Raw genomic sequence first — 25057 nt, 5'->3', positions numbered from 1 at the left:
CATGTTCTCTCCCGACTTCATCTTGATGTTCTCATACTTTTGAGTTGCCACCAAGATTTTATTCTCCTTAGTTCTTTCGTTTCCTTCATGGACCTGAATGATAGTTTCCCAGGCTTCCTTTGCACTTTGACAGTCTCTTATTTTGTTGAACGTATTTTCGTCCACAGTTTTGAAAATGTGTCTTATGCAATGGTTGTCCAGGTTGCTTCTTCTTCTATCTTCAACTGTCCATGCTCTACTTTCCTTCCCAATCTTTATCGGTCCTTCCTTTAGGATGGTTTTCATCTCATCATCCAAAGTTATCAGATGTAGATACATCTGAACCTTCCAGCCGATAAACGCATCACTGTTTAGCATATGTGGTTTATCGCTGTGGGTCATGCTTCCCATCTTCTTTCGCTTGCTTGAGTGTTAAGATTCCTACTCTTATACCACTTGTTAGGATCTGGATCTCCGATAGGGGACTGGGGTCCGGCTAAAGGTAGATCGCTTACACAATACAACACACACCAATTAGAACTAATCCGGTTAAAGACTAAAACTGCTCTTAACACTTCACAGATTGTCATAGACTCTTGAACCGTGTTCAAGGGAGGAAATGTCTATTTCAATTTGAAGCAACGTACACGATTTGGTTTGGAAGGTATTAGGAGAAGTCAGTTAAGGTAGAGAGAAAGTCGGTTTGGTTTGTATTAAGAGAAGGCCGGTTCGGTTTGAGTTAATAGTGTTTTGGTTCAGTTTTTGTAAGTAAACCGGAAAATAAAATGCAGAACACAAGACAATTTTTTATGGATGTTCGGTGTTGAATCTCCTACATCACCCCTTCTTCTCAAATAGTGAGAATGATATTCACTAACTGGAATATTCCACAAACACACTCCGATCGAGTCTTATTTACTGCTCGTCGATTACACGACTCTCACAATATGATGTAATACTTTTACTCAAGGTAAAATACACACAACACACTTTCAAGGATTTCAATCTTTATTTGGGGTCATGTGTAAGATCCCTTTGCTTTCAATTTTCTATGTCTCGTTCTTGTTTTCAGCTCAGTTGATCTTCTATTTATAAGAGAAATATGACAACGGTCACATTTCTCTCTCTTCGTTGGATAGGTCATCTGAAGCCGTGCCGGTCAGGTTCAGGTGGCGTGCACGCCTTACCATTTTGGACATCTAGCAGACATGCATTAGGCGGCCGCCTGTTTCAGAGGATTGCTCGTGATCTTGGATAATTAATCATCATTGTTTTTGTTGAATGATTCTGATTCGGATCACGGATCTTTCTTATGTTCATTTCCAAGATATTCATTACATCATCTTTCACAGATTTTTATCAATTTGAATACTTTCTCGTTGGCCTTAAGATCTTTGATATATTAAGTCGGCTGAAAAGGATGCTTAATGCAGTTTTCATCTTAGCCGATCCGGTTAGGAGAGTAAAACCGATTTTCTTGATTGTCCGGATTCTTTGAGACATATTGTCTCAATCGGTCCGGTGCGGTACCTGCAAAAGGAATTTTGAGACTGGTTAAGTTCTTTGTTTGGTTAAAATTAACTTACTTAATTTTTCTAATAGTCTTCTTGCCTGATGATGATTTCTTGACTTTAGAAGATGATTTTTGATAAAAATTTCTTGACTTTCTGTCAAGTTTTTACTTACTAGACAAGTTGACTTCTCTGTTCCATGGACTAAGCCAACTTGACTTTTGGTTAGTTAGCTTAACATATTTAATTTCATCTTTTAAAATCAAGTTATCACAACTTTGGTTAGTTCCAATATCAGTTAAGTTTCCCTTGACAAAGCTTATGGGACTTGTTAGGATCGGGATTGCTGAAGGAGATGGGGTCTCGCAACGTTGAACGCTTACACACACACTGTTCGATAATAACCCTATTAGAGTTTGATTATCTCGTCTCTATTCTACACAAGGCATAACAAACTCTTGACAAAGTCAAGTGTGGAACTGTTTGTTAGGGCTTGAAGCAACATATGATCAATAGGAATGATGAGATAATGCAGAACACACAATATAAGACACATATTTTATGGATGTTCGGAGATAAAGCTCCTACGTCACCCTCCTTCTCAAACTATTGAGAAGGATATTCACTACAATATTCAGTCTATTTACAAAACGTATACAAACTCAGTCAAACAACCATGGCTTAGTTACTGCCTATTTTGACAATCCAATACACTCACTCTATTGAATAGAAACGAATTTTGTCAACTTACAATGCTCACCACTCACACAGAATAGGTAGTATTGAAATACAATTTTAGAACTCTAACACACTTTGAGAACTTGTGAATTTCAGGAGTTTGAAAGATTTGATAGAAAAAGGTTAAAGGACAACAAGGTACTCTGCTTCAGCTGTACACGTAGCAACCGACGTCTGCTTCTTGCCGAACCATGAGATAAGACGATCTCCAAGGAATTGGCAAGTTCCACTAGTGACACTTTCTATTAATTTTGCACCCTGCATAATCTGCATCTGAGAAACTAGTTAAATTGAATATGGAATCCTTCGGATACCACAGTCCCACATTTTGAATTTCCTTCAAATATTTCAGAATGCGTTTAACAGTAGTAAAGTGAGAGAGTTTAGGATTAGCCTGGAACCTTCCACAAACTCCAATAGAAAATTGGATGTCTGGCCTGCTAACATTGAGGTAGAGAAGAGATCCAATGAGACCTCTATATGCTGTGATGTCAACACTTTGACCACCATCATCTTTATCTAACTTACTGGAGGAGCTCATTGGAGTAGCTGCAGTAGAGCAGTTCTCCATCCTGAACTTCTTCAGTAACTTTTAGTGTACTTGGCTTGATTGATGAAGGTTCCTTTCTCCAGCTGACGAACTTGAAGACCGATGAAGAAAGTTAATTCTCCCATCATGCTCATTTCAAATATGTCCTACATCAGTTTGGCAAATTTCTCACACAATTTGGGGTTAGTTGATCCAACTATAATATCTTCAACGTATATTTGAACAAGAAAAATGTGAGAATCTTTAATAAATCTCAATAGTGTTTTATCAATATTTTCTATAACGAAATCATGATCAAACAGAAATTCAGTCAAAGTATCGTACCACGCTTTAGGATCTTGTTTCAAACCATATAAAGCTTTGTCAAGTTTAAAAACATGATTTGGTAAAGTATGATCTACAAAACAAGGTGGTTGCTCAACAAAGACATCTTTATTTAATTTACCATTTAAAAATGCACTTTTGACGTCCATTTGAAAAACATTAAAATTTTTAAATGATGCATAAGCTAGGAAGATTCTAATTTCCTCAAGTCTTGCTACATGTGCAAAAGACTCATCAAAGTCAATGTCTTCCTCCTGTCTATATCCTTGAGCAATTAAACGGGCTTTGTTTCTAATAACTATGTCATTTTCACTAAACTTGTTTCTAAAGACCCATTTTGTTCCAATGATTGACTGATCAGTCGGTCTACGAGTTATATGCCACACTTTATTTCTCAAAAATTGGTTTAACTCCTACTGTATAGCATTGATCCAATCTGGATCAACCACTATTTCACCAATTTTCTTGGGTTCAATTTCAGAAATAAAAGTATAGTTGGCCATTTCATCCATCAAATGACGTCTTCTCCTACGAGGAGAGTTAGGATTTCCAATGATCAATTCTGGTGGATGATTCTTGTTCCATCTGAAGTTGGATCCTAGAGATTGGTAATCTGACCAGGTGACTCCGTGACGTCTAAACTCTCAACAGTTTGTTGAATAGGAGTTTGTACTTCTGGTTGGATTTCAACCGGATCAGCCACATGATGATCGATGGATTTACTTTCAACAGACTCATCAAAAAAGAAATGTAGGGATTCCTCAACAATTTGCATTATGTTGTTATATACTCTGTAAGCCTTTCTACTGAAGAATATCCCAACATGAATCCAGCATCTGCTTTAGCATCAAAGACGGTCATGTAAACCTTTCCATTATTATGGATAAAACATTTACACCTGAATACTTTAAAGTACGAAATTGTAGAAATTCTTCCGTAATACAGTTTATAGGGAGTTTTATCAAATCGTTTGTTAATGATTGACCGATTTTGTGTGTAGCAAGATGTGTTAATTTCTTTTGCCCAAAACCTCTTAGGAACGTCTGATTCAGCTAGCATAGATCTTGCTGCTTCCTTCAGAGTCCTCACTCTCCTCTCAATAATGCCATTCTGCTGTGGAGTTCTCGCACTAGACAACTCGTGCCTAATCCCAGACTCCTCGAGATAAGAGGAAAGGCGTTTTTTTGTGAACTTAGTTCCCTGATCACTTCTAATGCAAGCAATATTCAAAGATTTCTAATTCTGAATTCTTTTAAAGATTCTAATCAAATTTTCAATAGTTTTATCCTTTGATTGTAAAAATGCTACCCATGTAAATCTTGAGAAATTATCAATAACAATTAGGGCAAATCTCATTCCTCCTAAACTCTTTACAAGAATTGGACCAAACAGGTCTATGTGTAACAGTTCTAAGCAGCGACTGTATTGATATTTCCCTTTACTTTTGAAAGATGAACTGCCCTGTTTGCCTAACTGGCAAGCAAAACATACCTTGTCCTTAGAAAACAGTAGTTTAGGCAAACTGAATACTAAATTATTCGAACAGATGTTGTTGTTGATTTTAAAATTTATATGGTTTAACCTTTTATACCATAACCATTTCTGGTCATTCTTGGCAATCATGCACATAGGATCAGATGCTTCATTTTATAGGAATTTCTTACTCTACTTCTAGTTAATAAAGTATTACTATGTTGATCCTTAACAAGGCATGCATGAGTTTGAAAATCAACTGACAAACCGTTATCACATAATTGACTAATACTAATCAAGTTATAGCACAAATTGTCAACAAGTAACATGTCATTAATTGTTAGATTACCATGGATAATTTTACCCTTACCCATGGTCTTACCCTTCTAGTTTTCACCAAAAGTGATCTTAGGACCTGAGTAATCTGTTATATCAGTAAGAAGTCGTCTATTTCCTATCATATGTCTGGAACAGTCGCTATCCAGATACCAGGCAGATTCCTCCAGGCTATCACTCACATGTACCTACACAAAAAATATTTACAATCTTTTGGAACCCACATTTACTTAGATCCTCGGGTCAATCAGTCACTTAAGAATCCATATTTGAGTTATTTTGATGGATTTCCCATTTTGTGTTGTGATTAATGCGTATGATTTTGACATAGTAGACGCCTTCTCGCTAGCCTCTGTTCCCTTTGTTTTTGAGAGAGTTTGGATCTGTTCTTTGAGCATCTCATTCTTGGATGAGATCTCTACTACTTTCTTTTCAAAAACATTTGATACAGAAATTTTGTGTGAATAAAATATATTGGTCTCGTAATTTACTTTCATTTCATAAAAATAATCTGATAACTTCTTGTACTCAATTGTCATGTCATTGAGTACAGTAGTTAAATATTCGTTGGTAAATTCTAGTGGGGAAATATCATTTACCTTGGATTGATCATCTGCCATCAGACATGTGACGACTTCAGTATCCTTTTCAATAGGAGAATCCTTTGAGTCTCTATTGGCCCATTTGGATTTATTTTCAACACACATGAAAACTTTCTGATCTTTCTGGTTCTTCTTGGCATAAGCGTTTTGGCCATAGATCTGAATCAACTTCTCCTAAATTTCTTTAGTAGAGGACCATGATTTGATCTCGTAGAATATGTTCATATTGATAGATTGATACAGGATATTTTTGGCCATATTGTCCAAATTGTTGGTCATCTTATCTTCAGTTGTCCACTCACATCTTGGATTCGCAATTTTTATGGGACTATCTGTAATGACACTCCACATATCACAATCAAGAGCAGTCAAGTGAGCATGCATTCTCATCATCCAATAGTCGCAGTTACTGTTCGAAAGTAGAGGGATATCGTTGATGATATACATGATTCAGATTCTTGAAGCTTGAGAATAGAAAACATGACTCTGATACCAATTGAAAGGGTCGGTGGCACCAATAGAGACAGGGGTCTAGCTATTGATGACAACTTAGAATAAAAACGGTTTCATAGAAATCCTGTTAGAGATTTGTATCACTTTTTATTTTTCACAAACTCTATCAAACTCTTGAACGATTTAAGTGCGGAAACGTTTGCTCAGATTTGAAGCTAAGAACCAATGAAGGAGAAGATGAAAGAATGTAAATGACACAAAAAAATGTTTATGGATGTTTAGAGAAAAACTCTCCTACGTCACCCCTTCTTCCAACCACCAGAAGGATTCACTATACTTTTTATTGAATCAAATACAATTGCAAAGCTAGCTCAATGTTGAACAGAACAGACTCTGTTCAACTTGTAGTATATTGAAGAATATCACTCAGCTAGACAATACTCTTATTCTCTCTCTCTTGATATACAAACACAGTAAAACAAGAAAGCAATTCGTGAGATTGTAAGTTCAGTAGTTCGTTCGTATATCAGCCTGTACGTTCGCGTGTCTGTTCGTCCGTTGTCCTCGAATGTCTTTAAATATAGAATAGGTACCAACGGTCGAATCTTCTATAATGACATGTGGCGAATACCCATTGGAGACCATCCATAGTACATAGATGCAACAAACTTTGTGCATAAAGATCGTGGCCATACCAATCTGGTAGTGCGTCGAGTACTCTAGGATTGACCATACCAACAGACTTCTAAGATTGACCTGCAAGAAACAAGTAGTGGGAAGAATATTTTCTTACGTGGGATTAATTCATTGGATAGAACTGGCTGTCGTACTGATCTGCATGGATAAGTGGAACAGGAGTAGCGTACAAGTAGTTGATATTGGGTACACGGGTGCTAGCTTTAAGCAACTGCTGAAGTAAGGCATTAGACGTGCTCCAATTAGACTGAAAAGTCTAATGAAGTTAGACACCCCCGTCTAATAGCAGGATCTATTAGACCACCGAGTCCAATGGAGTTAAACGACACGTCTAACTACGTGTCCCTTCAGACTAATCTGAAGGAGTTAGACTGTACGTCTAACTTTCATCTGTTAGACTACACGTCTAACTACGTATATGTTAGACTACATGTCTAACTATGTATCTGTTAGACTACACGTCTAACTACGTATCTGTTAGAATACACGTCTAACTACGTATTTGTTAGATTGCACGTCTAACTATGTATCTGTTAGAATGCACGTCTAACTATGTATTTGTTAGACTGTACGTCTAAATACGTATCCGTTAGACTGCACATCTAACTATATCTGTTAGACTGTACGTCTAACTACGTATCTGTTATACTGCACGTCTAACTACGTATCTGTTAAACTACACGTGTAACTACGTCTGTTAGACTTCACGTCTAACTACGTATTTGTTAGACTACACGTCTAACTACGTCTGTTAGACTGCTCGTCTAACTCAATGCGTCTAATAGCCAGTAAGTCTAATGAACCTCATTTAGACTAAGTCTAATTAAGTACGTTTTAATGCACCTGCACAAAAACAATTAAACGACTTAATTTCCTTCTTATTCAAGTTTTACTCAAACTCATCATCAAAATTTCGTTAGTCAAAATTATTTGATCCTCAATCAAAATAATTTGACCCAATAGAAGTAATTAACTTAGAAATAAATGAAAGCTATAAAACATTAAATAACTAAATTTTGATGATGTTTAATTAGAATAAAACTAGATGTTTAATTTGAAAAAAGCTAAGTTGTCTATTTTGTTGTGTGCAGGTGCATAAGACTATGCAAATTTAGACGTGGTCTAAGTAGGCTAATTAGACGTAGTTAGATGTGTTAGTCTAACTCTTTTAGACTTGGTCTAAAGGGAAACGAATTTAGACGTTATAGTCTAACTCCTTTAGACTTGATTTAAAGGAAAATGAAGTTAGACATGGTAGTATAACTCCTTTAGACTTGGTCTAAAGGGAAACGAAGTTAGACGTGGTAGTCTAACTCCTTTAGACTTGGTCTAAAGGAAAACGTAGTTTGACGTGCTAGTCTAACTCTTTTAGACTTAGTTTAAAGGGAAATGAAGTTAGACGTGGTAGTCTAACTCCTATAGATTTGGTCTAAAGGGAAACGAAGTTAGACGGGGTAGTCTAACTCCTTTAGACTTGGTCTAAAGGGAAACATAGTTATACATTCTAGTGTAACTCCTTTAGACTTGGTCGAAATAGAAACATAGCTAGACGAGGACATCTAACTCCTTTACAATTGGTCTAAAGGGATGTGTAGTTAGACAAGGTCGTCTAACACCATTAGACTTGGTCTAATGGGATGCGTAGTTAGACGAGGTCGTCTAACTCCATTAGACTTGGTCTAATGGGATGCATAGTTGGATGAGGATATTCAACTCCTTTAGACTTGGTCTAAAGGGATGCGTAGTTAGACGAGGACGTCTAACTTCTTTAGACATGTCTAAAGGATGCGTAGTTAGACGAGTACGTGTAACTCATTTAGACTTGGTCTAAAGGGTGTATAATTAGAACGAGGTTGTCTAACTCCTTTAGACTTGGTCTAAAGGGACGCGCAGTTAGACGATGACTTCTAACTCTCTTAGACTTGGTCTAATGGAGCACGTCTAATACCTTACTTTAGTAGTCATCTAAAGAAAGCATACGTCTAACTACGATCAACTAGCTGTCTGCTACTCCTTCTCCACTCATTTCTGTGCAGTTTGACAAGCCAACTAATTGTATCATATGAACGAACGTCACGTATGCAAATATCCTTCTAACTAACTGCCTAGTAAAAGACAACATGAGAGGATATTCGGCGCACTATAAGTTCGTTACGACCACGATCCATTTGCTCAGAGTCTGTTGTGTTCTGTTACTATGGGCGGCCTTCCAACGGACACTTGCCACATGTACATAAAGAAAATTCGACCGTTGGTGTCCTTCTACTACAAATATATACTCAAGGACAACAGACAAATCACCTCACTAATCTTACGAACTTGTTACCAACTTGAACATTTGATTACTTAGTCACTCTTGCTCCTACTGATTTATATCATTCAAGCTCAAGAGAGAAAATCAAATATTGTCTAGTTGTGAGAATATTGTTGAGAATATTGTAAGTTGAATAGAGGTTGTTCTGTTCAACATAGAGTTAGCTAGCTTAGTAAGTTGTATTTGATTCAAAGTATTTAGTGGATATCCTTTCGGGTGTGGAAGAAGGGGTGACGTAGGAGTTTTATCTACGAATATCCATAAAACTCCCTGTGTTCTTTACTTTCTGTCATTCATCTTCCATCGGTTCAAAACTTCAAATCTGACGAACACCTCCGCACTTTAATCCGTTTCAAGAGTTCGAAGGATTTGTGAAGAATAGAAATATATATTAATCCTTCACAAGATTATTTTCCAATCATTTATCATAAGTTGTTATCAATAGTCAGACCCTAGTCTCTATTCTTAGCACTGATCCTATCAAACTATGTTTCACTTTAGACCTAGTCTAAAGGAGTTAGACTTTCCCGTCTAACTATGTTTCCCTCTAGACCGCGTCTAAAGGAGTTAGTCTTCCTCGTCTAACTAGAAAGGAAGTCAGAACCACCTCTCCACCAAAGTCCTCGGCCAGGACTTCTTCAAGTAAGTCCCCTGACCGACAACACATTGATATTGAGACGGATAATCTGGTGTCCGGTCAGAATGATCCTCCCTGCAATGATCCTCCGATAGAGTCTTCCATATCTAAAGAAATGATCAAGGCATGCTTCAAGGAATTCTTCCGAGACACCATTGCACCATGGCAGGCTAAGATGGAAGAACAGACATAATCATCGCACCGGATGATTGACTCTACGAATCAACGGATTGAAACCATTGAAGAAGGAAATGCTCAAACCAACTCCTCTTTAAAAGCGGTTTCGGCATAGCTTGAAGAACTAATTGCGGCTAAGATGGAAGCCGACGAAGCAAGAATCAAGGAAAATGATAAGATCGACTTTATTGTTAGAGACGGGGGTCTGACTAAGGATGAAGTCTTATAAAAACCGTTTGATAGAAATCCTGTTAAGGATTAATATCTCTTTCTATTATACGCAAACTTGTGTAAACACTTGAAACAGATTCAAGGAGGAATTGTTAATTGGGTTTGAAGCACAAGATGAAATATGAAAAGATGATAGAAATGAAGAACACAACAGTTTGTTTATGGATGTTCGGAGAAACTCTCCTACGTCACCCCTTCTTCCAACCACCGGAAGGATTCACTATAATATGATGAGAATCAAATACAGTTTACACACACACTTAGCTCACTATTGAACAGAACACTTTCTGTTCAATTACAAGATGAAGAATATCACTCAGCTAATGGTGTTTTGATTCTAGCTCTCTCTCTCGATTCACACATAGTACAATCAGAAAGAAGCTTCACAGAATAAGTTCAGTAAACAAGATGATTGAGTAGTCTCTCTCTCCAAAATCAGATTGCTTGTTCGTTTCTATTCGCTTCCTCAGGCTCGTAATAATAATTCGTCCGTTGTCCTTAGGATTGATGAAATACTGAGTAGGAGCTAACGGTCGAATCTTCAAGAATGATATGTGGCACTCTTCCATTGGAAAACCTCCATTGTACACAGCAGGTTCTGAGAACAAGGATCGTGGCCGTACCAAACTAGTAGAGCGCCGAATATTCCATCAGGGATGTACCTGCAAAACGGGTAATGTGAGGAAAATTCTCTTACGTGACATTCCTTGATTGAATGCATATAGCTGTTGTACTAATCTTCACTGGAAAGTGGAGCAGGAGTAGGGTACAACTATTGTACGTGGATAGGAGAAATGCTAGATTCAAGCGTACTGCTTAAACAGAGCATTAGACGTATTTCAGTTAGACGGATTTGAAAAAATCAGTCTAATGAAATAAGTCAACTCCTTCTAATGAAAAACGTCTATTAGACCGCCTAGTCTAATATAATTAGACTCGCGTCTAATTACAATTACCATTAGACGGGTACGTCTAACTCCACTGAGTTAGACTACACGTCTAATTCCGGTTCTACCTCAGACTAATCTGAAGGAGTTAGACTCACGTCTAACTTTCACTAATTAGACGACCCGTCTAATTATTAAATAACCATTAGACTAGCACGTCTAACTCCACTGAGTTAGACTGCCACGTCTAATTCCGGTTCTACCTCAGACTAATCTGAAGGAGTTAGACTCACGTCTAACTTTCACTAATTAGACTACCCGTCTAATTATTAATTAACTATTAGACTTACACGTAGACTGTACGTTTAATTCCATTAGACTTACGTCTAATTCCGTGTATTTATTAGACTACCCGTCTAATTCTTTACACATCTATTAGACTTACACGTCTAACTCCGATGAGTTAGACTGTACGTCTAATTCCATTAGACTTTCGTCTAATTCTGTGTATTCATTAGACTATCCGTCTAATTCTTTACACATTTATTAGACTTACACGTCTAACTCCGATGAGTTAGACTGTACGTCTAATTCCATTAGACTTTCGTCTAATTCACGCGTCTATTAGACTGCACGTCTAACTCCGCTGAGTTAGACTGTGCGTCTAATTCTATTTGACTTGCGTCTAATTTTATGCGAATGAAAATCAAAATCGGTTTAATGACCCTCATTAGATCCAAGTCTAGTGACATGTTGTCTTAATACACCTGTATCAAAACTCATAAGTTATTTCATCATCAAAATATTAGAGGATAAATTATTTCAACACTTAGTCAAAATAATTTGACCCAACAATTTCCCCCTTTTTGATGAAGAAATTGAAAACTGCATACATATATCAAGACATGCATTCATCCAATAAATGAATAAACAAACAGCATTCAAGTAATCATTCAAAAACATCCATGTTAATCACATATGAGTGTTTTCAGAAGAAACACTCAAAACGTTGTTCAATGTAACTACGATAAGTTTACCAAAAACATTATGAAAACATTCAAAATAACTACAAAAAGACATTTAATCATTAGTCTTGTTCTTCTTCTTCCTGGTCATGACTTCTTGACAGGATAGACTTCAACCTAAGATGTCTCTAAGACTGCAGTTAGAGGGGAGTTGGATTCTTCACTTTTTCGTTTCTTAGACTTGAGCGTTTCCACCCTATGAATGTAATCTATCACTTTCTGGTAGTTCAGAATCTTAGAAGGGAGGGGAAAACTCTTACCAGGTTCGTTTAGACGATGACAGAGAAAAGAAGTGAGAGGACCGTCAAAGCCAAAGATCTTCTTTCTAGCTACAACCATTCTAACCAAATTACCGAAGAGTAAGCTTGTCCAGTTCACCAGAACACCCCTGGTGATAGACACCATTATCTGAAAGACCTTCGTACAATACTTGTAGGAGGTTTCTTTAGAAAGAAGTGATTTAGAGATGATATCACTTAAAATAGCATATTCAACCTTCAGAAGGTTTTTCTTTCCATGAATATCTACTTAAGGGGAATCGGAAAAGACTTTTATCATCGTAATCATTAAGTTAGGATGATTGGTTGAGAAATCATCAATACCTTTTGTTGGGAGATGAAAGAACTCACCAAATGATTCTTCTGTGATCCATACCATCTGGCCCATTACTGCACCATCAATAACATTATCTTGATAGAAGCTAGCGGTTTGGAAGAATTCGTTGACAAGTTGTTCATGATAGGTTTCATGAGGGGTGAGGAATCTTCTCAGCCCAGAAGCTTTTAGCGATTCGAACATCCTTTGCATGCCTGGAGATTCAAGAGTGGATACGGATTGAAAGTCCACTTGAATCGATTTTGGTCGGAAGGGCAGCATTTTGATTTGATGAACGAGGGTTTGAGAGATTCAAAGGATTCGACTTCTAAAGAGAGAAAGAGAGATTTCAAGGATCTTCTATCCTTTAGAGTGAATGAACCTATTAATATCGGGGTTTTAATCATGAATAGGAGAACTAATGATTATTTCTACCGTCAAGAATTTCAAAAGACAGTTCCCAATAAACATAGCATTTAATGTTAGCATGAAATAGAGCATTTAATACTAAGTGTACAAGCAAAAATTGTCAGAAATATTAGTCATTCCTTGTATATTGAGAGACACGTGTCTTGAATTCTTTTGAGGAATGACTGATTTATTTTTCGGCGGGAAAGAGAACTCAAACAGACATCATTAAAAGACAGTTGTCTTAAATGCCAGAAGATGAAGAGTCTAATTACACCAATAGTTAGACGTTTTATTCTCCTTTTCACATTTTCAACTTCTTTTTGAAAATTAGTCTATTAGACGTGTACGTCTAATTATGCTATAACAACACGTGAGCCACGCGTGCCTGATTATACGTGAGCATCCTCTTGCTCATGACGTAAAAACGTTTAACGTTTATTAGACGTGTCCGTCTATTAGACGCATCCGTCTAACCAAGCAGGTTAAAATAACCAAGACAATGATTTCATATAAAGATGAAACTACTGAGGTAGATGTTCGTCTAAGTAGCTATGTTTCTTAAACTCTAAATCCTTAGGAAAAGTTAAGACCTCCGTCTTTCATATTTGTTCAGTTTCGTTTTGAACAATACATTCCCCCTCAATTTATGCACATAATTACGTCAATCAAGATCAACAAGACCCAGCATGTTTCTAAAATGAGAAAACTTAGCTTCCGGTAGAGGTTTCGTGAAAATGTCCACAGTTTGTTGATCTGTAGGAACATGTTCAAGACGGATTTGCTTCTGATTGACGTGTTCTCAGATGAAATGATGCCTGATTTCAATATGCTTTGTCCGAGAATGCAGAACAGGATTGTAGGATATTGCGATAGCACTTGTGTTGTCGTAGAAAACTGGAGATTCATCAGCCTCAATCCCATAGTCTGTAAGCTGTTGTTGAATCCACAAAACTTGAGAACAACAACTACCAGCTGCAAGATACTCTGCTTCTACTGTTGATGTTGCGACAGATGTCTGTTTCTTGCTGAACCATGTGATTAGACGATCTCCAAGGAACTGGCAAGTTCCACTTGTACTTTTTCTATCAATTTTGCATCCTACATAATCTTCATCTGAAATCTATCACAGACACCAATAGAAAATTGAATGTCTGGCCTGCTAGCAGTTACATATAGAAAGGAGCCGATGAGTCCTCTATATGCTGCAACATCTACACTTTGGCCACCTTCATCTTTGTTCAATTTAACTGAAGAACTCATTGGAGTAGCTGCTGCAGAACAGTTCTCCAAACCAAATTTCTTTAGAAATTCTTTGGTGTATTTGGCCTGGTTGATGACGGTTCCGTTTTCCAGCTGATGGATCTGAAGCCCAAGGAAGAATGTAAGTTCTCCCATCATCCTCATTTCAAACCTATCCTGCATCAGCTTGGCAAATTTCTCACACAGTTTGGGGTTAGTTGACCCAAAGATAATGTCATCAACATATATCTGAACAAGTAATATGTGAGAATCTTTAGCAAATCTAAACAGGGTTTTATCCACTGTTCCAACCACAAAATCATGATCAAACAAGAAATTAGTTAGAGTATCATACCAAGCTCTAGGAGCTTGTTTTAGACCATACAATGCTTTGTTAAGCCTATAAACATGATTAGGCAAAACATGATCTACGAAGCCAGGGGGTTGCTCAACATATACTTCCTCACTTAATTTTCCATTTAAAAATGCACTTTTCACATCCATTTTAAAAACTTTAAAATTCTTAAATGATGCATATGCTAGAAAGATTTTAACTGCCTCTAGTCTTGCAACCAGTGCGAAAGACTCATCAAAATCAATACCTTCCTCTTGTCTGTATCCTTGAGCAACTAAACGAGCTTTGTTTCTAATGACTAAACCATCTTCACTAAACTTGTTTCTAAAGACCCATCTTGTTCCTATAACTGACTTGTCAGTTGGTCTAGGAGTAAGATACCACACTTTATTTCTATCAAATTGGTTTAACTCCTCTTGCATAGCATTGATCCAATCAGGATCAATTATAGCTCCACCAATCTTCTTTGGTTCAATTTGAGAAATAAATGCAGAATTGGCCATTTCATCCATCAGCTGATGTCTTTTCCTTCGAGGAGAAAAAGGATTTCCGATTATCAGTTCTGGTGGATGATTTCTGTTCCATCTGAAGTTGAAACCAAGGGGGTTGCTAATATGAACCGGTGACACCGCGACATCCAAACTCTCAACTTCTTGTTGAACAGAAGTTTGTACATCTGGTTATGATTCAACCGGATCAGCCACAGGATCAGATAGAGCCATCCGCTTGTCCAAGGTTTTTTCTTCTTCACTTACAAACTCAAGACTAGCCGCTTGTAGTCTGTCAGCAAGATCAATGAGTTCCTTGGATTTGCTCTCAACAGGCTCGTCAAAAATTACATGAAGGGATTCTTCAACAGTTTGTGTTCTTTTGTTGTATACTTTGTAAGCCTTGCTTACTGATGAGTATCCTAACATGAATCTCTCATCTGCTTTAGCATCAAAAGCAGTCAAATAAACCTTTCCATTGTTATGGATAAAACATTTACACCCAAATATTTTAAAATAAGAAACTGTGGCAATTCTCCCATAGTACAGTTCATAGGGAGTTTTATCAAAACGTTTATTGATTTTTGACCGATTTTGTGTATAGCAAGCAGTACTAATGGCTTCTGCCCAGAACCTCTGAGGAACATCTGATTCAGCAAGCATAGATCTAGCTGCTTCTTTTAGAGTTCTCACTCTTCTGTCAGCAATGCCGTTTTGCTGTGGAGTTCTGGCACTAGACAACTCATGCCTAATTCCAGTCTCCTCAAGATAAGATGATAGGTATCTGTTAGTGAATTCAGTTCCCTAATCACTTCTAATACATGTGATATTTAAAGATTTCTGATTCTGAATTCCTCTAAATATTCTAATCAAATTTTCAGCAGTTTTATCTTTTGATTGTAAGAATGCAACCCATGTAAATCGTGAAAAGTCATCAATAACAATTAAGGCAAATCTCATTAATCCTACACTTTTTACAGGAATTGGACCAAAAAGATCCATATGTAAAGTTCTAGGATACGATTGGATTGTGATTTCCCTTTTCTTTTGAACGATAATCTACCCTGTTTGCCTAACTGGCAAGCAGTGCATATTTTGTCCTTTGAAAACTGAAGATTAGGTAAACCAATAACTAAGTTGTTTGAACAGACGTTGTTAATGGTTTTAAAATTCAAATGGTTCAAATGTTTATGCCATAACCATTTCTGGTCATTCTTGGCAATCATGCACATAGGGTCAGATGTCTCTTTTTGCCAATTCATTTTATATGAGTTTCCTACTCTACTTCGAGTTAATAAAATGTTTTCATCTTGGTCTTTAACTAAACATGCATGAGTTTCAAAGTCTACTGACAAACCATTATCACATAGTTGACTGATACTAATTAAATTATAACACAAGTTGTCAACCAGCAGCACGTCATTAATAGTTATGTTACCATGGATAATCTAACCCTTACCCATGGTCTTACCCTTCTTGTTGTCACCAAATGTGATCTTAGGTCCAGAACAATCTGATATATCAGTGAGAAGTCGTCTGTTTCCTGTCATATGCCTGGAACATCCACTATTAAGATACCATACAGATTCCTCCAGTCCTTCATTTGTTTGTACCTACATAAATAAATATTTACAATCTTTTGGTACCCATATTCAATTGGGTCCTCGGTCAATCAGTCCCTTAGGAATCTATATTTGAGTTATTTTGATGGATTTCCCATTTTGCGTTGTGATTAATGCGTATGTTTTTGACTTAACAGACGACTTTCTGCTAGCCACTGATCCTTTAGCTTTTGAAGAAGAATTTCTTTTAAAACTCCTTGACTTAGAGTCAGGTTTTGGATTACCCAACTTATTAGCCTTTTCTAGCTTATTCTTAAGCCAACTAACAGTCGGTGGACCATACACTATTTTATTTTTGAAAGCAACTTCTTCATGAAGAGGATCAGATTCAATGTTAGTCATACTTTCTTTGACAAAACTTATTGGCTTAAGTTTGTCATTTGGATTTGACTTTTTCAGGACAGATTAGGGTCATTGCTATCAAATCCCAAACCGGATCTAGATCTAGCAGGTTTCAACATGCTGATCTGATATTTGACAGCATCACCTGATCTTGTCCATGCACTGACAATATAGTTCAGTCTCTTGTTTTCAGATGAAAGAGTTTGAATCTGTTCCTTGAGCATCTCATTCTCAGATGAGATCTCTGTTAAGTTTTTATCAAAAACATTTAATTCAGGTTCTTGCTTTGAAGAGAAGGTAGTTGATTCATATTTAACTTTCATTTCATAAAAAGAGTCAGCTAACTTCTTGTACTCAATAGCCATTTCATTGAGTGCATTAGTTAACTCCTCATTTGTAAATTCTGGTGCAGAGATATCATTTACCTTAGATTGGTCATCTGCCATCAGACATGTTACAGCTACATTCTCTTTTTCGGTGGGAGACTCCTCCGAAACACTGTCAGCCCATCTGGATTTGTTCTGACTACAAATGAATGCGTTTTGGTTGTTCTTTGCTTGAGAGTTCACCCCGTGGATCTGGCTTAGCTTATCCCATATTTCTTTTGCAGTGGAACAGAATCTGATCTCGCAAAACATATTCGTGTTGAGTGACAGGAACAGAATGTTCTTAGCAACATTATCCAGGTTGTTGGTCACCTTATCTTCAGTGGTCCACTCACATCTTTCTGGGGCCATCGGTGATAACACTCCACATATCATAGTCAATAGCGGCCAAGTGAGCTTGCATTCTTATCATCCACATATCGTAGTTGTCATTTGAAAGAAGAGGAATTTCATTGATGCAAGACATGCTTTGGGTTCTTGATGCTTGAGAATAGAAACAAGGCTCATATACCAATTGATAGGATCGGCTTTATCGTTAGAGACGGGGGTCTGACTAAGGATGAAGGCTTATGAAAAACGGTTTGATAGAAATCCTGTTAAGGATTAATATCTCTTTCTATTCTACGCAAACTTGTGTAAACACTTGAAACAGATTCAAGGCGGAATTGTTTACTTAGGTTTGAACCAAAAGATGAAATATGAAAAGATGACAGAAATGAAGAACACAACAGTTTGTTTATGGATGTTCGGAGAAACTCTCCTACGTCACCCCTTCTTCCAACCACCGGAAGGATTCACTATAATATGATGAGAATCAAATACAGTTTACACACACACTTAGCTCACTATTGAATAGAACAATTTCTGTTCAAATACAAGATGAAGAATATCACTCAGCTAATGGTGTTTTGATTCTAGCTCTCTCTCTCGATTCACACACAGTATAATCAGAAAGAAGCTTCACAGAATGAGTTCAGTAAGCAAGATGATTGAGTAGTCTCTCTCTCCAAATTCAGATTGCTTGTTCGTTTCTATTCGCTTTCTCAGGCTCGTAATAATAATTCGTCTGTTGTCCTTAGGATTGATTAAATACTGAGTAGGAGCTAACGGCGGAATCTTCAAGAATGATACGTGGCACTCATCCATTGGAATGCCTCCATTGTACACAGTAGGTTCTGAGCACAAGGATCGTGGCCGTACCAAACTAGTAGAGCGCCGAATATTCCATCAGGGATGTACCTGCAAAACGGGTAATATGAGGAAAACTTTCTTATGAGGCATTCCTTGATTGGATGCATATAGCTATTGTACTAATATTCACTGGAAAGTGGAGCAGGAGTAGGGTACAGCTATAGCACGTGGATAGGAGAAATGCTAGATTCAAGTGTACTGCATAAACAGAGCATTAGACGTATTTTAGTTAGACGGATTTGAGAAAATCAGTCTAATGAAATAAGTCAACTCCTTCTAATGAAAAACGTCTATTAGACCGCCTGGTCTAATATAATTAGACTCGCGTCTAATTACAATAGCCATTAGACGGGTACGTCTAACTCCACTGAGTTACACTACACGTCTAATTCCGGTTCTACCTCAGACTAATCTGAAGGAGTTAGACTCACGTCTAACTTTCACTAATTAGACTACCCGTCTAATTATTAAATAACCATTAGACCAGCACGTCTAACTCCATTGAGTTAGACTGCCACGTCTAATTCCGGTTCTACCTCAAACTAATCTGAAGGAGTTAAACTCACGTCTAACTTTCACTAATTAGACTACCCGTCTAATTATTAACTAACTATTAGACTTACACATTTAACTCCGATGAGTTAGACTGTACGTTAATTCCATTAGATTTACGTCTAATTCCGTGTATTCATTAGACTATCCGTCTAATTCTTTACACATCTATTAGACTTACACGTCTAACTCCGATGAGTTAGACTGTACGTCTAATTCCGTATATTCATTAGACTATCCGTCTAATTCTTTACACATCTATTAGACTTACACGTCTAACTCCGATGAGTTAGACTGTACGTCTAATTCACGCGTCTATTAGACTGCACATCTAACTCCGTTGAGTTAGACTGTGCGTCTAATTCCATTAGACTTATGTCTAATTCCGTGTATTCATTAGACTATCTGTCTAATTCTTTACACATCTATTAGACTTACACGTCTAACTCCGATGAGTTAGACTGTACGTCTAATTCCGTGTATTCATTAGACTATCCGTCTAATTCTTTACACATCTATTAGACTTACAGGTCTAACTCCGATGAGTTAGACTGTACGTCTAATTACATTAGACTTTCGTCTAATTCACGCGTCTATTAGACTGCACATCTAACTCCGTTGAGTTAGACTGTGCGTCTAATTCTATTAGACTTGCGTGTAATTTTATGCGAATGAAAATCAAAATCAGTCTAATGACCCTCATTAGATCCAAGTCTAGTGACATGTTGTCTTAATACACCTGTATCAAAACTCATAAGTTATTTCATCATCAAAATATCAGAGGATAAATTATTTCAACACTTAGTCAAAATAATTTGACCCAACAGAAAATAAAATAGCAGCCCTGAAGATTCAGGAAGAAGAGAATGAAAGACTAAGAATTTTGAAGGAAAGGGAACAATCGGATGCGGCAATGGCCCGACAGGTTCATGAAGAAGAAAATGCCGAGCCGGCACAGAACGCATTTCCATCCTCTACTCCGGCTATCCACACAACCCGAGCTGAGACGAAGAAGAGAAAACAAGCCAAAAGGGCAGCGGCCAAAAGAGCTCAACCGGTGATGGACGATCCTGATGAACAAACCGGTGTATCACATATTGACTTGGAACAATCAGACTCCGATGAAGATGAGGAAAACGTTCCTCCGCTGCAGAAAAGATCGCGGGGTGTTCCGATCAATGCGATTCCCTTTCGAACATTTTCTCCATGTTCCTTACCTCAAAGCTCTCCGGCCCATCGAGAACCTCCTTCAACACGGACAGGACGTGCACCGGCAACCGGTCGGTCAGGCAATCGAGCATCCTCTTCCAGGCCAGGTTACGATCCGTGCACTCCAGGCAAAGGACTGATGTCTGACTATCTCCGGGAGATCATATACAGGGACGACGACGAGAAGAATGAGAAGAGGTAATAAAATTCCACCTATCTTACTTATGTCTACTTTAGTCTATTCTATGTCTACTCTACTTTATAATTATTTATTCTATATATATATAAGTATTTTTGGAAAACCGGTCTACTTCTCACTTCTTGCATGGTTTTGAATATTTTAAATAAAATAATCAAAAAGGGAGAAATTAGTAGAGAAAATTTTTCACAAATTTTTTAAAAGGTAAAACTTGTTTTCAAAAAATTTTCACAAAATTTTTCAATGTTTTTTCCAAAATATCTTTCAAAACAACAAACTCTTGAAACAAATCACCGGACGCATGGTTTTGAATATTTAAATAAAATAATCAAAAAGGAAGAAATTGTTAAATAAAAATGACCGGTTAAATAGAACTTAACAAAATAAATTTATTGTGCAGGAACAATCAAGAATTCGAACCGGTCAAGAAATTAAGCCGGCTAGAAGAAGCAAGTGACAAATCCAAAACCGGAAGTTGTCCGGTTGAACTAAACAACCGGTCAACATGATAAGTTGGAATGAAGTACTCAATTCAAATCCAAAGAACAAATCCAACGAGAAGACTATTTAGAGAAAGAAGTCAAGAATATCAAATAAAGAACAATCTACAAATTGGTGCAAGTAAACATTTTGGGCATATGCAAAAGATGACATCAAAGGATCAGACTATGACATTTCCATATTCATACAAGTCTGATGATATGCTGCAGGCTGCAGAAGATTGCCTAAAGAAATGTTACCATTCTGGTATAAGTCAAAGGAGCAATCTCCCAGGTGCAGGCAACTGTCCAGCCGACAGTTGCCATAATCAAGCAAAGACAAATCTAGTTGGTCTGCTCCATGCCTTGAAAACCAAAACCGCATTTAATGCTATATTGAACCTCTGAAGTTATCCGTTGAAGAAATGTGACCGTTGACACATTTCACCTATAAAAAGAGAAGCTGAGGAAGCTGGAAAATATAAGGAATCACAAGTGCAATAAGTCTGTGAAAAACAAGTGAACAAGCGTTAAAGAGCAAGAACAAGTTACAAAGTGTTTATCTCTCTAAAATTCAAAGCTTGAGTGTGTTTGTGAAGTGTGTTACTGTTAGGATCTAGGTAGCCACTGGAGGACCGGGGTTGGACCAGTTAGCGATTCTCACTCGAAGGGTGGTAGTTAATCCGGTTAGAGATTAACACCGGGGTTTCAATACTACACAACCTGTCACAAACCCTTGAACTGGGTTCAAGTGCGGAAGGGGTTTGCTTTCAGGTTGAAGCAGCACACTTGTATAATAGGCGAGGCCGGTTTCGGATGATGAAGGTTTAAAAATGGTGGGTCGGTTTCGGTAACCTGGATATTCGGCTTAGATGGGATTAGGTAGGTTGGAGCGGTACAGGTCTGTTAGATAATGAGATCGGCAGACAGTAAATAACAAGACAGATTTTATGGATGTTCGGAGATAAAACTCCTACGTCACCCCTTCCTCTCGAAACCGCGAGAAGGATATTCACTAAGGAATACAGATACAATCCGATCGAGACTTATTTCCAGCTCGATAACACTCTTACAATTTGTACCGGAATTGTAAATTAAACACTTCAACTTTTAACACTAGGCTTTCTAGAGAGAGATCACACTTGTAAATTAAATGCTCGCTATGTGTCACACTTGTCCCGCATTTACTCTTCTTCAACTGCCCCTTTTTATAGATGAAATATGCCAACGGTCATATTTAACTACCTTGAATCTGATTGGTTGAGTAGAGATGCAGAGGTTCAGTGATTCATTGATTCAGAACCTGCGGTCACCTTTCCAGACCTGACGGTCAACCTCAGACCTGGCAGTCTGTTCTTCCGGTGTGTAAGACAAACCTGCTGGGTTTGTCTTTTACTCAATGTAGATACTGTCCGTTAGACAGTTGTCTGTACTTGGAAGATCTCCTTTCTGACTTATCCCGAAGTGGAAAGATCCGGCAGGACTGTCTTCTACAGCCTGCAGACTTTCCTCAGACTTGTATGGATATGGAAGTGTTCAGTCTGTTCCTTTGGTATCATTCTCGACAGATACCCGAATTATCTTCTTGTACTGGTCGGTCATTTGACTGAACCGGATGGCTTTCGGTATGAGTGATGTAACCGGACTTCTTCCGGTTATTCCTTTGCCTTATGGCCGGTCGGCTGTCTGATGTTTCCGTTTTTAAGCTTTGACCGATCCTTTCTTTGTGCGGTCATTTTCCAAGTATTCTTGGTCGGTTTAGTAGCTTGACCGGCTAGTTTTCTTAGCCGGTTCTTTTGTTTGTCCGGTCCGGTTCTTTGTTCCTGCATGGAAGGTTTATTTAAGTTAGGTTTATTTGAACCGGTCTAATTTTATCTAACAATTTCTCCCATTTTGATTATTTTATTTAAAATTATCAAAATCATGTAAGTTTGCAACCGTAGACCGGTTGTTTTGTTTGTCCGGATTTTTGAAACTGTCTTAGGAGAATTTTTCGAAAAATTTTGAGAAAATTTTTGGAAAAGTCTTATCTTTTATCTTATCAATTTCTCCCTTTTTGATTATTTTATTTAAAATTATCAAAACCATGTAGAGATGCAAAAGATGGCCGATTTCAAAAATAGCTTTATATATATATAGATAACCGAAAATGATATATAGAAATACTAAGACAAGTAAAAGAAAGAGAGCCCCTATTCTGAGTCCGAGAAATCATATATATTCCACTTCTTCTTCACCGGTTGCGGTCGACTGGCCGGTTCGGAGACTCGTTGTCTTGTAGACCGGGGCTGCAGATGCTCTTCATCCTCCTCTTCGACTTGAGCAGCCTGCTGCGGTATACTCGTAATGACCGTTTCAGTGACCTCATTGAGCAGGTCGGCTATTTGAACTTTCTTTGAAGGTTCCCTCTTTCGCTTTGTCGGAGCTGAAACGGAGGAGGCCGCCTTTTTCTTTTTGTTGTCTTCTGCGAAGCCTTCCAGCCTCCGTCTTTCCCTTTCCAACCGCGCATCATCCTTCGCAGCCTGAGCGGCTGCCTTCTTTCAAGTCCTGGGAACTTGGCCTCTGCCCTTCGAATCCGCTCGGCTTCCTCTTCCTCTGCGGTAAGTTGCGACGGTCGCGGTACCTCCTTTTCTTTTCTTGCTTCGGCGTCCAGCTCGTCCTGGACCTTCTTAGCCGCTTGGGCATCAGCCTCTATTACCGCCGCGTCCGCGTTCATCTTTGCGTTGAGTAGTTCGGCAACCTGCGCGGAAAGCGCCTTGAGTTCGGCCTCAAGACCTTCATTTTTCTTCTCAAGCTCGGAGACCCGTCCGAGTGTTGTGCCGACTAGGTCCCCAGCAACTTCCGTCAGTCGTTGATCGGTCTCTCTTTCAAGCCGGTCAAAGTTTTCTTGTTTTGGACTTTAAGTCAATTTTTATAATTCGGGGACCATGTCCTGAGTTGAACATTAATTGATGAGGGCAAACATTTTTATCATCTCATTTGTCCTACACATCTTTATGTACTCAAGTCATTTTGAAATGTCGTCTCTTATGAATATGGTAGCTTGTCAAAACCTTGTTAAACTATAAAAAAATTATCATCAATAGAGTGCAATATATCTCAATTGTTTTACTTAGAGTTAGCATTATATACATGATTGTTTGTCCATAATTCAACGCTCCAATTGTTGTATGATTAGGCTACTTCTTTTGTTCGAATAATTTCAGAGATTCATCAAAGGTAGGTGCTTAGGCTACTCTAATACCGTTGAGCGTATAGAATTTGAAAATCATTTTTCGTTCTTTTCTTTGAGTTCCTTATGATCATAGTCGTAGTGTGAGTCAAGAAGTGTCCTTATCTTCATGACATGAATGTCATAATCCTGGAGGAAAGGGAAAGTTTGCATGAATGCATCCTCCAACGTGATAACCCTTTAGTGCTTAAATACAAGATGACATTGATCATAAACTAAGTGGTGCACGTGAATTATTCCAAGATTGGAGTCTCGTTTATAATGCAACGCATGAGAGTTTATGAATCGATAAAGGGAGGAAGAATTAGTTTATACGGATTAAATGATAAGCTTATTTATCATTATGCACATATGACTTCTTAAAGGTAATAAACACCCATTTTTAACTCATTGTTTTATTATAAGACCTCTAAAACAAAAATCAAAGACACACAGATGTTATGTTTTTTTTTAAAGATATGAGTGTACTAGTGGGCGTTCATACTATAGTATATAACATAATACATACATGTAGTAGACATGTAAGGGATTATGATGTGGTCGGAATGTTTAGGCACGACAAACAACTATGTCTTGGTAATTGTGATTATAACACTACCTCTAAAAGACAAACTCACAAAATATGGAAGTGGAGATTGATTCTGAGAACTAGGTCAAAGCTCATGGAAAATCACTCGTCAAAGCACAAATCGCCATTTCAATTGAGCGGTTTTTTTCCACATAACAATAGACGTGTAGAGAGTATCACACAACACATCTTCTACACACCTTACACATAAAAGCATGTATCCTTTAATGAAACTAAATGCAAATAAGAAAAAGTCA

The sequence above is a fragment of the Impatiens glandulifera genome, chromosome 7 (assembly GCF_907164915.1).
Source record: "Impatiens glandulifera chromosome 7, dImpGla2.1, whole genome shotgun sequence".
Classification (NCBI taxonomy): domain Eukaryota; kingdom Viridiplantae; phylum Streptophyta; class Magnoliopsida; order Ericales; family Balsaminaceae; genus Impatiens; species Impatiens glandulifera.
This window is presented reverse-complemented; position numbering follows the sequence as displayed.